This window comes from Ruditapes philippinarum, unplaced genomic scaffold (assembly GCF_026571515.1).
Source record: "Ruditapes philippinarum isolate M1 unplaced genomic scaffold, ASM2657151v2 ctg5622_1_1_1_1, whole genome shotgun sequence".
Classification (NCBI taxonomy): domain Eukaryota; kingdom Metazoa; phylum Mollusca; class Bivalvia; order Venerida; family Veneridae; genus Ruditapes; species Ruditapes philippinarum.
Genome location: NW_026854200.1, coordinates 80786 through 97688, shown reverse-complemented (window position 1 = coordinate 97688; position 16903 = coordinate 80786). Strand labels below are relative to the sequence as shown.

The following is a 16903-nucleotide window of genomic DNA, read 5'->3' as shown; positions in this document are numbered from 1 at the left end:
TTCTTTTAAAGAACCCAAAGAGCTAGAGCTAAGATATTTAGCATGAACCATGTTCAAATAAGAGCCCTGGGGTAAAAATTTGCCCTCCCCCAGGGGTAATTGATTTTCCATATATGTGTAAAGCAAAAACTTTAAATTAAAAATTCTTTGAAAAAAACCAAATAGCTAGAGTTTAGGTACTAAGCATGAAACATCTTCTGGTGAATGTCTACAAAGTTTTTTCAAATATAAGCCCTTGGGTCAAAATTGGCCCTGCCCCCGGGGTCATTGATTTGATTTATGTGTATAGCAAAAACTTATAAAATCTTCTTTGAAAAAACCCAAATAGCTAGAGTTAAGATATTTAGCATGAAACATCTTCCAGTTAGTGTCTTCAAAGTTTGTTCAAATAAAGCCCTAGGGTCAAAATTGGCCCTGCCCCGGGGGACATTGATTTTTCTTATATGTGTAAAGCAAAAACTTAAAAATCTTCTTAAAAAAATCAGAATAGCTAGAGTTTAGATATCAAGCATGAAACATCTTCTAGTGAGTGTCTCCAAAGTTTGTTCAAATAAAAGCCCTGGGGCCAAAACTGGCCCCACCCTAGGGGTGACATTGCTGTTAACTATATGTGTATAGTTAAAACTTAAAAAATCTGTTTTTAAAAAACTCAACGAGCTAGTCCTAAGACGTTTAGCGTGAAATATCTTCTAATGGGTGTCTACCAAGTTTGTTCAAATAGAAGCCCTGGGGTTTAAACTGGCCCTGTCCTGGGGGCCTATATACAGGTGAGCGACTTCAGGGCCTTCATGGCCCTCTTGTTTTACATTACAATTTGGATTTTTGAGCTCACCTGAGCATATGCTCAGGGTGAGCTATTAGGATAACTCTTCGTCCGTCGTCCGTCGTCCGTTCACACCTCCTCTGAAACCATAAGGCAGTTCATAATAAAACTTCACAGGGATGTTCTTTGTGTGAAGCCTTAACAAAGTTGTTCCATGCAGAACTCTGGTTGCCATGACAACCCAAAGTAAAAACTTTCAATATCTTCTTCTAAAAAACCCAAAGAGCGATAGCTTAGATATTTGGCATGAAACATGTTCTAATGAATGTCTACCAAGTTTGTTCAAATAAAAGCCCTGGGGTCAAAATTGGCCCCGCCCCAGGGGGTCATTGATTTTCCCTATATGCATATAGTAAAAACCTAAAAAATCTTCTTTTAAAGAGCCCAAAAAGCTAGAGCTAAGATAATTGGCATGAAACATGTTCTAATAAGTGTCTACCAAGTTTGTTCAAATAAAAGCCCTGGGGTCAAAAATTGGCCCGCCCAAGGGGGTCATTGATTTTCCCTATATGCATATTGTAAAAACTTAAAATCAAAGCACAGAAGGTGCTGAATTTGTTTGGGTCTCAGAATGTAAGAAAGGTGCAGGTTGTGAGATTATATGTATAGTGCCACCAATGCTTTCCAGCGTTTTAATTGTAGTAAATTGGCTATAAGACTAATTGCAACACTGATATTCAATCCAATGTTTATTTGACTTTAACAATTTGAAAAAAAAGAGTTACCTTTACTGGGATTTGAACTCCAGACCTCTCGCTTCCTAAGCGAGCCCGAAAACCCTTCAGCCACGGTGAATTTATATGTGAACGGGCTGAAGAAAACCATATTATTCTAAATTAGGGCTTGTAACGACTTTAACTGTTGTTTAACACAGATGTAAATAATCCTGGAGCTTACTATAAGCATTTATATTTATAAAAAATCAAAGTGCTGCAAGTTCTGTGGTATTTTCTGATCTTTGCAATATAGGTTTATTTTTATGTATTATAATTCATTTTGCAAGGCACCAGAGTTTGATACATACGGAATTCTGCATTACTAGAGTTGCATCAAAAAATTATTTATGTTCATTTTTTACGACAGTCACACTTTATCCTTGCATATCATGGCTACTTCCTTAACAAAAACACTTAAAAAAGAATTTATCAGAAAAAAAATTTTCCCAACTGGGATTCGAACTCGAGACCTCTCACTCACTAAGCGAGCGCGTTACCACTGTACCACGGAGAAGTTATACACTGATGGTCTGAATAATATCAAGTCATTCTAAATTGAGAACTTCCATTGCATTTCGGGTTTGTAATTTCGAGGTATTTTGTTCAGGGAAAACCTGTTGTTTAAAATTGAAGTAAATATTTTAGCGAAAATCCTCTCGCCCAAACAGTCCGACATGTAGAATCTATATATTCCACTACTCGGTTTGTGTAGTATTCGGTTATAAATAGTATTTTCATTGATAAAATCATATTCATCCGCGTAATTTGTGATTGTGCATTTATTGACAATTCTATAAGCCATGGCAACGCTATTGTTTAACTTTAAATGCGTTGTAATTTGTTGGATACTTGTAACAAAATAAAATATTTCTTTCTTTTAAATCGCTAGTTTTAAGCTGTTTTGAGAACTACTTGTTGTTAGGTTTGTTGTAAACTTCTGTGTCAGAGATTGAATGTCCGCTTTGTATTTAGTTATTTTCGATCAGAAAATACAATAAAACAATATTAGAAACCTTCGACCATTCGGGAATTACTGTGCTTGAAAATTGATGCGCCTGTCTTTGACTATCTTTACGCAGTGATCTCCCCTGAATTTTTCGGCTTTAGTGTACATACAAAAGGGAAGTAACCGCTTCAAAAAAGTGGACTACTTTCGGCATTTGCAATTAAGAACATTATACTCTGAAATTTCGCTACCATTATTTGTTTGGTCTGACGACCCAAACAAATAAAAATCTTCTTTTAAAGAACCCAAAGAGCTAGAGCTAAGATATTTGGCATGAAACATGTTCTAATAAATGTCTACCAAGTTTGCTATAAAAAGAGCCATGGGATCAAAATTGGCCCCGCCCCAGGGGACATTGATTTTCCTTATATGTGTATTGCAAAAACTTTAAAATCTTCTTTGAAAAAACCCGAATAGCTAGAGTTAAGATATTAAGCATGGAACATTTTCTAGTAATTGTCTACAAATATTGTTCAAATAAAAGCACAGGGGTCAAAACTTGCTCACCCCAGGTGTGTCATTGTTTTTAACTATATGTGTAAAGAAAAAACTTGAAAAAATCTTCTTTTAAAAAACCCAACGAGCTAGACCTTAGATGTTAATTGTTTAGCGTGAAACATCTTCTAATGGGTGTCTACAAATAAAAGCCCTGGGATTTAAACTGGTCCCGCTCCTTGGGCCTATATACAGGTGAGCGACTTCTGGGCCATCATGGCCCCCTTGTTTATACCAGTAACGTTACTCGCCTGTTCTTCGCAAGAATACGATGCGCTGTCTTAACAAACATATGAATAACGGAATGATGCTAATTAAGAATACACCGATAGAAAATTCTTTCAAACATGAATGAAATTTTGAGAATATTTAAAATCAGCCATAATAAAATCCAACAACAACAAGAAATCCAACTTCAATGACTGTATATGTACATGTATATCATGTATAACGTAAAAGTTATAGTATATGAAACGAGTTAGTTACGAGGATATAACACTGGCTGGGGCGACATCAAGGGATGTTTCTGCTAAAAATTAACTGTTTTATCGCAATGGCATAATGTTTTCTTTTTTGTAATAGAAATAAATAAGTAAATAAATAAATAAATAAATAAATAAATAAATAAATAAATAAATAAATAAACAAATAAATAAATAAATCGTTAGCTACATTACAGTTATTTAATATAAGGCAGTTTTTTCAAGTTGTTTTCGCTGCCTTAAAAAATGTACAAAAGACATCCAAACACTGTTGCCAATTAAAGGGCTTTTTTCAGTGGAAATAATTCATTCAGCGGATGTACAGGTCTTTTGATTAAATGAGAGTGAATTTCATTTCATTAATTATCTTTGTTGTGCCCCTACTATAGGGGGCATTTAGATTTACCCTTGTCCGTCCGTCCTTCCGTTCGTCAGTTCCCTTTTTGTGTCGCACGTAACTCAATAGTTATTGACATAGAGTCATGAAACCTTACAGGAATGTTGATCAGCATGTGAAGTTGTGCACCTGGATATTTTCATGTGGATATATGTAGTATTTTTAGATTTATTGCCCTTGACTTAATAAAGATTTGCAATTTTCAACTTGTGTCGCACGTAACTCAAAAAATATATGACCTAGAGTCATAAAACCTTACTGGAATGTTGATCAGCATGTGATGTTGTGCACTTGGGTATTTTTATGTGGATATATTTAGTATTTTTAGAGTTTTTGCCCTTAAATTAGTTAAAATTTACCATTTTCATCTGGTTTCGCACGTACCCAGAAAAATATTCAAAGGGACTTCACTAAGGTTTTTTGACATGATGGGACTGAAATATTTTTTCCGCACACCGTTTTTCCAGAATAATTATTCAAAATGTAAAAAACTGACCTAAACTGAAAAGCGTTTAAACGCTTTTCACTCAAATTAGGCTAAGAAAAGCATAAAAATACGATTTTCAATTTATTTCAAAGTATATTTCTTAAGGATGTAGATCTACATGTAGGTGCGTTTACAAATTACGGTAGTTTAGTTACAATGTCGTTAAACATTTTTTTTAATTTTTGAGATATTTTATCGATAATATTAGACAGGTTAGTATGTTTTAATTAATCATGTGTGATACCCATTTAAATTTGAAGAGATAAATGTTCCTATCAATTGATTTTTTTACGATAACAAACAACGATCTATACGGTACATATTATTCGTCAATGTACAGCTGCTATATTTGTTTACAAGTCCATAGCCCCTGTCTTTTATGAAATGAATTTTGGGCACCTTTCCTATGGAAATCAATTGGAATAATAAGAGTAAAGGCAATTTAACAATGTATTGTCCACATTTGTCCTAAATTATCATAATTTCAGTGTTTTAAATAGTTTTTGGGGGCGCATGCGCAATGCGCCCCAATGGAATAACGACAAATTCAGATTTACTATGATATGACCACAAATAGTCAGCTACCTACGCTAAGCAAAATAGTTCCAAAACTTCGCAGTAACTCCAAAATCATAGTTCCCTATCTATTTTAAAATTGACTGGCCAATTTTGTACTAAATTTAGCAATCGTCTTTTAAAATTGTATGTATATTTTTGCTTTACGCGATTTAAATATTACTACGCCAGCGGTCGATCATAGCCAAAGTACTTGCATAAATATAGTACAAATTACATGTAGTCACAAGTTAATTAAGTGTCATAGAACTCAAAAATTTAGCAAGTAATGGAATACGAATTTCAGATCAGCTAACTTTAAAGCTTATAGGGCCTAATGCTTCATAAGTGTAAATTTAAGAAAAACAATGCATGCGTATGAATACGAACTATTTTCGCCCTAACATCATTTTACCGCAATCGCCATTGTTTACAAGTTCATCCGTGAAAGATTGAGAAGTTTATATAGAAGTTCCTCGTGTTAAAACGAGTTGTAAGTTTTATATTACAAAAACCTTATCTCCCATTTACCTAACTGTTGAATAACTTTGCTTGTTTTGCATTTATCCATTTATCAGTGGCGAAATCGTTGGCGATTCTGGTTGCTTACAAAAAATACAAGAGTTTGACTTAATACCGGATATGAGTCATATCCGCGGATATGACTTTCAATACAACGTTATTCAAGATGACTGATGTTCATTGTTTATATTTCATAACGTTGATATTTAAGTTGCAATTAAAAGCTCTATTTTTTACAAATTTTCTTCACAATCGGCCATTATCGGGTAAAGCTTTTTGGTACTGAATTGACCTTATCAAATTTTAAGTTTAGCAGTTCCTTCCCTTGAAAGTCCTCCCTCAAACCATTTCCTACCCAGACATTTTTGACCCATTTTTTTTATATATTTTTTGGAGGTGAGTTATTTACATCTAGCGTATACATATTGTTGATGCTTACCTTACAGCTTTTTTAAATAAAAAATATACAAGTAGTGCCAGTCTCTCATTGTACTGCAACTTCATAATAAGCTACAAAAAATCGACATGTCTTGCCTTGTCCATCACCTCGGCTTACAGACACTTCACCCCCCAGACACTTCACCCTAGGCCCTTTTTTGCAGACACTTCACCCCTCATTTTAAGAAATTTGAGTAAGGTTATAATTATATTTACACTGGGGATTAGCATCGAAAAACCCTGACATTTGCTTAGTTCTGGATAACTATTATCTATACGCTACCAGTACAATTTTTTTTTGAAAAATGCGTTTTGACTCAAATTGATACTACATAACTGACAGGTATTCATGCCACATGGTTAATTTTGAATTTTATCCAGGGAGACATGAGAATTATGCATAATATTTATACACATTTAAAGTTAAACCATGCATAATATATTGATTTCCTATTGGAGTGAAAAAAATGAGTACATGTACATAAATAATGTTCGGAAGTATAAAATGAACTAGGTACAAATATTGCTCTGTCAGATGTAGTTGTACTTGGTTTTTATCACATATCACTTATCAATATGAAATCATCCATTTTATATATGCCAATTTTGGATGGGAATTTTGACAGTAATTTTGGGACTTTAAAAATAAAACATTTGAAAATTTGCTGTCTTTTTTTATTGGGAACGTAAATAGTTTTATAAGGGAAAAATGCTGTTCTATTACAAATAGAATAGATAATAGTTACAAATACTACAAATAATATATCAGGGATTGAAAAACGAAAAACAACAACAATGCTTAAAAAATATAAATTTCCTACATGTTCTGACTCATTTTTCTTTTTTGAAGACAATTTTTCTTTTTTGAAGACACTGTTTAACTAACTTCTTTCTGACTAAACATTTGCCGAATATTGCATTGTGACATTTTAAAAAAATTTTGTGGAACATACTGGAATCGCCGCACAGGCTTTTAGTAAGTTTTTACAAAATAGAATCGGACAGAATTAAGCGTTGCATTCAACAAATCAACATCAGTTTTGCCCATCAAACACACGGGAATTATTTTGTGCTCTGTCTTACTAGTAAAACTTGAAAAATGGTTTCAAAAGAATTGAATTGAAATTTGATTAATTTATGCTAGAAATTTCACATGTCCTGCAGGACGGGCATTTTTGGGAGATTAACTTGTCCAGAGTCATTTTTACTCGTATTTATCATTTATGAGCGGACAAGTGGATTTGTCGAGCCTTGATTAACTGCAAGTGATTAACCACATTATTTCCATAAAACTTATACTACATGTAATTACATTGTTTGAGATAATAAATCATTTGACTTACTAGTGAAATAAGTTTAAGACTGCATAATATTGATATAAAAGTGAATTCAGTTAGTGGGTTCCAAACTACAGGTGGAAACTGTTCTATTTTCTATTCAAGTTTTTTTTTGATGAAACAAAACTTAATCCTGACAACAGTTATATATGCTTAACAGTGTTGTATTTTGATTATTTTAAAATCTGTTGAAAATATTTATATTAAATTCATGAAAAGAAGTTTTAAAAAAAGAGAAAGAAATGAGATTTGGGCATAATTTTTAAGAAGGTAAAGATACTTCAATGAAAAAGTAAGATAGGTAACAAAAATCAATCAAACGAAAAACACATTTAAATTTCAAGTTGTTCCTGACATGTCTAAGTTGTTCCTGACATGTCAGAACAAAATTAATATTATTTTTTTTTGAAATCTGGTAACCTTGAGCTATGTTCTCTACCGATTGAGCTATGATTCCGACAATTATTACTCACTTTTACAATTGTTAGTCAATCATATCTGGACATGCAACATTCAACTTACCCATATATATGCCTTTAAAAAGGACTGCTTCGACTATAAATACTTGAAATTATAAAGAAATTGCCCTATTATTCTTAACAGTCTATTGTGTATAGGCTAAATTTAGGAGACACTTGTGAAAATACGCAATGAAAAATGAAGAATTACATTGAAAATACAGGAAATGAAAATGAGCATTTTACTTTATCAATATTTCTTAATGTTTCAATGAAGTATGTAATAAATTAAAAGAACTATTGTATTGATTAGGAAAAGTTTTTATTTCAGGTTTGTGAATAAAGGCTTGTTTGTTAGATTTCAATTGTGGCTCAGTTGGTTGTTTGCTGAGAAGCTGTGAAACATAATTATACAGGCCATTAAGGTAAAAACATGTTAGCTTTTTTCTGACTTTGATATATATATCCATCTTACTGTAGCATAACAAAAGAGAACACTAGGATTCATTCCATAACAATAGAATATGGGGCCATGGCCCTTTAATAAACAAAAGGAAAAACAATAGTAATGGTCCTTAATCCCTTTTCGGTCACACGGGCAAACATTTTCTTCAAGTAAGACCATACATTATATATGTTAGAAAGTTAAAAAGGAAATGTTCATTGTTATATATATATTTGGTTTGAAAATCTTTGTACATTTACAATTTTGACCAAATAGTTTCTCAAAGTATTTATTTGACATTAACTGACATAATTAGTGGCATATGTTTCTAACTTCTTTTCCAGGAGGTTTTTGTCAGATTGATGAATGTGAAATTAAGAGGACCCATTTTGAGAATGCCTTTTATGAATTGAATCAAGAGAGATAAAGTCTAAAATGTGATACTGTCAATGTGACTAACCTTGAAGTAAACAGATGACACAATGTCATGGGCATATAATGAAGAGGTACATGATTATTTGTACACACTTTTCCTTAATAAATACTTTCTAAATGTTTGACATGTTTAAAGGCCAACACAGGGCTCAAGGTTTATTTAAAATCTGTAAGCTTGGCACTAAGAGCCAATTGTATATTAATTATTTCAATATCTTTTCATTATGCATTCTGTTGTTAATTTAGGAACAAAAGTCGATAGCAAAAACGTTTTAGCCGTGTCATGACAAAACCAACATAATGGGCATCCGCCCAGTCTGATCAGGATCCATACTGTTCGCTATCAGTTTCTCTACTTGTAATAAGGTTTGTAAGCGAACAGCATGGATCCTGATCAGACTAACCTGGTCTGGATCCATGCTGGTCGCAAACCCATTATGTTGGTTTTGTCATGGCACGGCTCATTTGTGACATGTAATTCACTTAAATTGTATTTTGAAATTCAAGTTTTCATTCCTTTCACCTCAAGGCATTTGACATTGAAATAGTGACTTCATGTAGTAAGCAGTCAGTAAAACCTAATCATCTCATCTTGACTTAGCTGTATATAGATTATCAGAATCACTCACATTTACAAATTTATATGACTTTAAAAAGTTGTGTTACTAAGCAAATAAATAGATTTAATTGGGGTGACCATAGTCAAAGAAATGCACCTAAACCACTTACCTTTAAAGATATACTATGCTCATCAGTAAAATATTTTAATCATGAAAATGTATTGAATTCTATGCAATTCTTTTTGAATATGTCTAATTTGAATGAATTAACTATGCATTGGAAGCCATGTTCCTTCTTACGAGACAAAAAAAAAATTTGGTCCTTCTTAAAAAAACTGTCAGTTTCCTAACAACACTATATATTTATATTGTGACCAACTATAGCATGTGGTGTTTTAACATTACATAGCTACTTTATGTAAACACAAAACATGCTTATTTTATGTTTACAAAGAGACTGTGTAGCAATTATCAATGTTCTATTATATTTAATATGGATTCTTTAATGTGAGAAAGCAATCCAGCTAGCTTTAAAAAAAAGGCGGTGGTTCTACTCAGATGCTCGTTTATGAAATCTGATCAGAGGGGTTGAGCTCTGGCATTGGTCGCGCATTTTTTGGTTTTATATAGAGGATATTTGTTTGTTTTGCATGTAAGATTGAAATATAATTTCACTGAGTGAACACCAGATGCAATATTTTCACGAGTGGCGTAGCCACGAGTGAAAATATAATAGCTGGTGTTCACGAATGAAATATATTTCAATCTTATATGTAAAACAAATAAATTTTCTTTTTATTTTATGCTTTTTAAGTGATTTTAAGCTATTTTTTTACTGATTTTGCCGCGTAACGTCTCGCATCTCCTTTGTGACGTCATAATATCATGACGTCACATCATCAGTTTTGAAATCTAGTTCCGTTAAATTTCTCTAATTTTGTTAAATTTCTAACATGATGTATGATGACATGGACTTTCTTTTCCTAAAGAAGCAAAATTTACGTATGACGGCATTTATTTCTGCCTGTTATTCCATCTAGTTATGATTATCTGTTCATCCGCATTCAGATATAGTCCGGCTACAGTGAAAATTATATTTTATAAATTTCACTAGTGGTTTATCAGAATATAATCATCTGATATATTACAATAAAACACTGGAAAGCATGAAATAAACCTTTATAAATCAGAGTAATTCTAACAGAAAGATGCTGAAAAAAGTTAACATACAAGTATGGAATATCTCGGTCAGCAATAAACTTTTTCAAACTCTATTTCAGAAAACAGAGATGCTTGTTTGACAGATACAGTAATAGTAGGAGTTATGAGGGAAGATAGATTGCAGTGATAACTATATTGAGGCACCACTTCATCACCAAGAACATGAAATGAATTATCAATGTTTTCAATGTGTTTGAACACCCATTTTAAATAATACAGCTCTGAGTGAATTTTTCAAAATAATTAATTCTGTTTTCAAAGTTTTTTATTTAGATGTTAGTTGATCTTGTCAAGTACTTTATTTTTTTAGGGATGGCAACAATTACTAAAATCAATACTCGAGTACTCGGTCATTTAGAGTATTCGGTTACTGGGATGATTTCCAATGATCTTTAAATTTTTATCACACAATATCAACACCGTCTGCATGCTACCTTCATTTTCTATTTTAATTCATAGAATTTGTAGCTATAAATAGGATTGCAAGAAATACATATAATAAATATAAGCATAAGAAATGTCAATGACAGCATTTATTATATACCAATAAATTTTCTTCCTAAAACACAGGATTATCTTGAAGCGCAAATAGTTTTCAACGGTTAGAAAATTCTGTATTATGTTAGAGACAAAACAGTACCATATATGAAAGGCCTGGACAATTTTTATGCTCCCCGAAAAATTTCGGGTGAGCATATAGTCGCCGCCTTGTCCGTCCGTCCATCCCCTTTTCTTGTCCGGGACTTAACAACAAGAGGTATCAACATGAAACTTTGTAGGTACAGTCTATGCGAAAGACTTCTGAGTTTTACTGGACAGTAGGTCCTGTAAACTGAAAATTTTTACTGGACCAAACATGATTTTACTGGACCGAAAAAAACCTGATTGGTATAGCATTTTGAGTCATTTGAGTGTCAGCAGTCAAAAAATTTGTGTACAAAAAGAAAATTGTATTATCAACGAAGTGAAGTTATCTTTTTTCACCACAATCAAAATGTAAACATAAATATTGTTATACATGTATTCAATGGATTTTGCTATTTAAACTTTAATTTCATACAGCAAAATGAGAGGGTAAATTTCAGCAAAAGTCTGGCATATGTAAACAGAATTATATATATCGGTAATTTAGTGAAGTTGACAGATTAATTGTTCAATGATTTTGGTACCTTCACAGTATAGTTTAATTTTTGTCAACATCTTGGACGATCTTTCATAGCTAAACACCAGTTGAGCACACATGTAATTTAACATTTCTCTAAGTCTGTGGATTAAAGACGTAAATTGTTCCAATTAATTCACTGACGCTTTCATCTGTGTAAACAAACTAATAGCGGTTGACCTTTTACATCTGGGCCGCTTATGTAATTTACATGGCCGCTTATTGACTTTTACTTGTACTAGTTGTCGGATATTTTTATCTTACGTTGTTACATTAAAGTTTGCATTATGAGAATGCATAACAGTTGACAAGCATTGCACGAGCTTATATTGTGTAATGACAACATTTTGATTTGTTTTGAATGTAGGTAAATGATCGGCCTTTGCAAAATGTTGAATGTAAGGTTTTTATAAATCCTTAATTTTTACCGGACCGTCGGGCCGTCAAAACATATATTTTTATCGGACCTTCTGATTTTTACCGGTCAGGGCCGACGGTCTTTCAGAAAGACTGTAGGTAGATAGATCTCATTGAGTAGGTGTGCAGTGCACAAGAACCGTAACTCTGCCTTGCCTAATTTTTGAATTATTCCCCTTTGTTTATTTTTACACTTTGAACTTTGTCCGGGACATAACTCTAAAACTATAAGAGGTATCAACATGAAACTTTGTAGGTAGATAGATCTAATTGAGTTAGTGTGCAGTGCACAAGACTGTAACTCTGCCTTGCTTAATTTTTGAATTATTCCCCTTTGTTTATTTTACACTTTGAACTTTGTCCAGGACATAACTCTAAAAGTATAAGAGGTATCAACATGAAACTTTGTAGGTAGATAGATCTCATTGAGTTGGTGTGCAGTGTACAAGAACCGTAACTCTGCATTGCCTAATTTTTGAATAATCCCCCTTTGTTTATTTTACACTTTGAAATTTGTCCGGGACATAACTCTAAAACTATAAGGGGTATCAACATGAAACTTTGTAGGTAGATAGATCTCATTGACTTGGTATGCAGTGCACAAGAACCGTAACTCTGCCTTGCCTAATTTTTGAATTATCCCCCTTTCTTTATTTTACACTTTGAACTTTGTCTCTAAAAGTATAAGAGGTATCAACATGAAACTTTGTAGGTAGATAGATTTCATTGAGTTGGTAAGCAGTGAACAAGAACCTTAACTCTCCCTTGCCTAATTTTTGAATTATCCCCCTTTGTTTATTTTTACACTTTGAACTTTGTCCGAGACATAACTCTCAATGTAAAAGAGATATCAACATGAAACTTTGTAGGTAGATAGATATCGTTGAGCAAGTTTGCAGTGCACAAGAACTGTAACACTGTCTTGCCTACTTTTGGAGTTATTGCCCTTTGATCATTTTGACACTTTAAACTCTGTCCAGGACATTACTCTAAGCAGTGCTTATTACTCTGCCTTGCCTTATTTTGAAGTAATTGCCCTTTGTTTATTTTTACTTTTTGACTTTTGTCCGAGACATAACTTTAAAACTATTAGAGATATCAACATGAAACTTTGTAGGTAGCTAGATATAATTGGATAGAACTGCAATGCTTAAAGAACCTAAAGAAAGCCTGGTCTAATTTTGGAGTTATTACCCTAATTTCATTTTTACACTTTGAATTTTACCTTGGACATAACTCTGATATCATCAGGCAACTTTATAGATAGAAAGATCTAATTGAATAGAAGTGCAGTGCAAAAAAAAACATAACTCCGCTTTGCCTAATTTTGGGGGTTTTGCCCTTTGTTCATTTTTTTTATACTTTCCAGTGTCCAGAACCTTCTCGGGGAGCATCAACCAGTTCTTGTTAATGTTGGTTCTGATCTTAGCTGTGTATAACATAGTATATGGAAATGGCAACCAAAATAATAAAAGGTGTGGCTGGTTTTGCACAAATTACGTATTCATCTGTCAGTCATAATTTATTTCTTGACAGCTACATTTCTTTTTCTGAAATTTCTTATATAAGTGTAGTATAATGAAAATCATTTATACTTCAAACGAAAAGGTATATTATTAAAGGAAAATTATGTTGTAGTAGCTTTCTGAGGCTATGCATTTTTCTACTTGCAATGTTGGAAAATTGTTATCTAGCTCGCCCTTTGGTCTCGCAAGATATCAATTTCCCACCACTGCTCATAGCAAAATACAAAGCCTCAGAGAGCTACTACAACATAATACTCTGTATATATATTTTTTTATAATTAACAAGTTTGGGCTATCCTTGAACTTTTTTTTATTTAATCAAGTTTGATTTTTTTAAATATATTTATATGAATGCATGCAGCTTTGAAATAGATTTCACTTATGTATATTTGGCAGCAATTTCATATGTAGCTCTTCGAAAAAAAATCACTTGAGCAAAAAAAATTTTATAGGCATAAAGTGATACCCGTTCAGTCATCATCAGTTTTTGGTTTTTAGCTCACCTGAGCTTGCTCAGGGTGAGCTTTTAGGATCGGTGAATGTCCGTCGTCCGTCCACAATTGCTTGTGAACACTCTAGCGGTCGCATTTTTGCCTCAATCATCATCAAACTTGGTCAGGATGCTTATCTAGTTGAAAGCATGGATGAGTTCGAACATGAGTCATCTCGGATGAAAGACTAGGTCACAAGAGCTAAAAAAAGAAAAACCTTGTGAACACTGTAGAGGTCACATTTTTGACCCAATCATCATTAAACTTGGTCAGGATGTTTGCCTAGGTGATAGCTCGAATGAGTTCAAACATGGGTCATCTCTGGGAGCTACAAATAGAAACACCTTGTGAACACTCTAGTGGTCACATTTTTAAACCAATCATCATCAAACTTGGTCAGAATGCTTGTCTAGTCAATTGCTTGGATGAGTTTGAACATGGGTCATCTCTGATGAAAAACTAGGTCACAGGAGCTAAAAATAGAAAAACCTTGTGAACACTCTAGTGGTCACATTTTTGACCCAATCATCATCACACTTTGTCAGGATGCTTATCTGGTTGATAGCTCGGATGAGTTCGAACATGGGTCATTTCGGATGTAAAACTAGGTCACCGGAGCTATAAATAGAAAAACCTTGTTAACACTCTAGCAGTCACATTTTTGCATCAATCATCATCAAACTTGGTCAGGATGCTTATCTAGTTGATATCTTGGATGAGTTCGAACATGGGTCATCTCAGATGAAAAAGTAGGACACCGGAGCTAAAAATAGAAAAACATTGTTAACACTCTAGCGGTCACATTTTTGCATCAATCATCATCAAACTTGGTCAAGATGCTTGTCTATGTGATAGCTCGGATGAGTACAAACATGGGTCATCTCGGATGAAAAAGAAGGTCACCGGAGCTAAAAATAGAAAAACCTTGTTAACACTCTAGCAGTCACATTTTTGCATCAGTCATCATCAAACTTTTGTCAAGATGTCTGTCTAGTTGATAGCTCGGATGAGTTTGAACATGGGTCATCTCGGATGAAAAAGTAGGTCACCTGGGGTAGAAATAGAAAAACCTTGTTAACACTCTAGTGGTCACATTTTTGCATCAATCATCATCAAACTTGATTAAGATGCTTGTCTAGGTGATAGCTCGGATGAGCTCGGACATGGGTCATCTCGGATGAAAAACTAGGTCACAGGAGCTAAAAATAGAAAAACCTTGTTAACACTCTAGTGGTCACAATTTTGACTCAATTGTTAGCAAACTTGGTCAGGAAACTTGCTTAGGTCATTGCTGGGAATAAATCGAACATGGGACATCTCGGATTAAAAACTAGGTCACAGGAGATAAAAATAGAAAAATCTTGTTAACACTCTAGTGGCTACTGGTGTGATCCAAATATTCTGTTAATTGGTCTAAAAGTTTGTTTTGATGATTTCTAAGTCAAGATTCAACATGGGTCATCTTGGATGAAAAACTAGGTCACACAGCCCAAATATGGAAAAGCCTTGTTAACATTCTAGTGGTCACATTTTCGACTCAATTATCATCAAACTTGGTCAGGATGCTTGTCTAGGTAATTGCTTGGATGAGTTCGAAATCGCATGTGAAACTAGGTCACCGGAGCTAAAAATAGAAAAATCTTGTTAACACTCTAGTTGCTACTGTTTTTATCCAAGTATCCTGGAAATTGGTCTGACAGTTTGTTTTGATGATTTCTAGGTCAAGTTTGAATATGTGTCACCTGGGTAAAAAACTAGGTCGCACTGCTCAAATATGGATAATCCTTGTTAACACTGTAGTGGTCACATTTTTGACTCACCTGTCATGAGACTTGGTCAGAATGCTTGTCTAGGTAATTGTTTGGATGAGTTTGATAAGTCAGGTGAGCGATCTAGGGCTATCATGGCCCTCTTGTTTTGTATGGTTTTATTTAAGAAATATTTTGTTCCAGTTATTTACAGATGTTTGTATGATTATTGGATTAAAGTTAAAGTACACTGATTTTCTTGTTATACACTACAATCCATTGTAACATCTTGAAATGTTTTCCATGATATATACATATATATATTTATATATGGAATAACTATATGGTGTCAACCATGACTTGGTAGTTTTTAGCTCGACTATTTGAAAAATATGAAAGCTATTGTAGAATTTGTAGTAACCCAGCGTCCGCGTCTGCGTTGGTTTAATTTTATTTTAAAGTCGAATATCTTGAGTTATTGCTTGAGATATTCAATTGAAACTTACAATAGTTATTTATCGTAAAAATGTACATCAGATTGACAAGTTGGATAACTCTGCCTACAATATTAAAACTTCACATGCATTTAAGGTCATAATTGTACATGTAGGTTACTGACCAAGATCCATAATTTTATCGAGCATTTAGGCTGATTTTTCTCCCCTTTTTCAACTTAGAATTTAATGGTAAAGTTTTGCTTGTAAGCATGTTATCTCCATAGCTACTGAAGGGTTTGTGCCTTTTTTGGGACAATTTTATGCATTCATGATAATAAAGCAGTGATTTAGTTGATAAAACATCTTAATCCAAGCCTTTGTACCTTTTCGGTCAGTTTTATGTATTCATTGGTAAGCATTTTTATACTCGATAAACACCCTTGTGACAACTTTTTCGAATAGTCGAGCCTTACTGTCCTAAGACAGTTCTTGTGTTTGCATAATTATAACTGAACAAAAGTTTGAAGAAGTTATATTTCGCAAGGTATGCAAACAATAGCTGTTGGTAGGACAGCACACTCAACTATATGCTTAGTGCTTGACAATAGAAGAACCTTGGTTATTTAAAATATTTTAAGTTCACAAAAGGACCAAAAAATTTCTTTAAACCCAATATTCTACAGATATAAGCATTGGAGAGAGTCCTAGCTAGTATGCTCGCAAAGAAATGTATAAAATTTCAATT

General features: G+C 33.4%; 1 long non-coding RNA gene across 1 annotated transcript; it reads left to right on the top strand.

Moving 5' to 3' along the window:
- The first annotated feature begins 5460 nt into the window (after window positions 1-5460).
- On the top strand, window positions 5461-15971 carry LOC132739382 (uncharacterized). The gene is made up of 3 exons (XR_009626996.1): window positions 5461-8141; window positions 8506-8667; window positions 10437-15971. It is a non-coding gene; the product is annotated as an uncharacterized LOC132739382 (long non-coding RNA).
- Window positions 15972-16903: the final 932 nt, after the last annotated feature.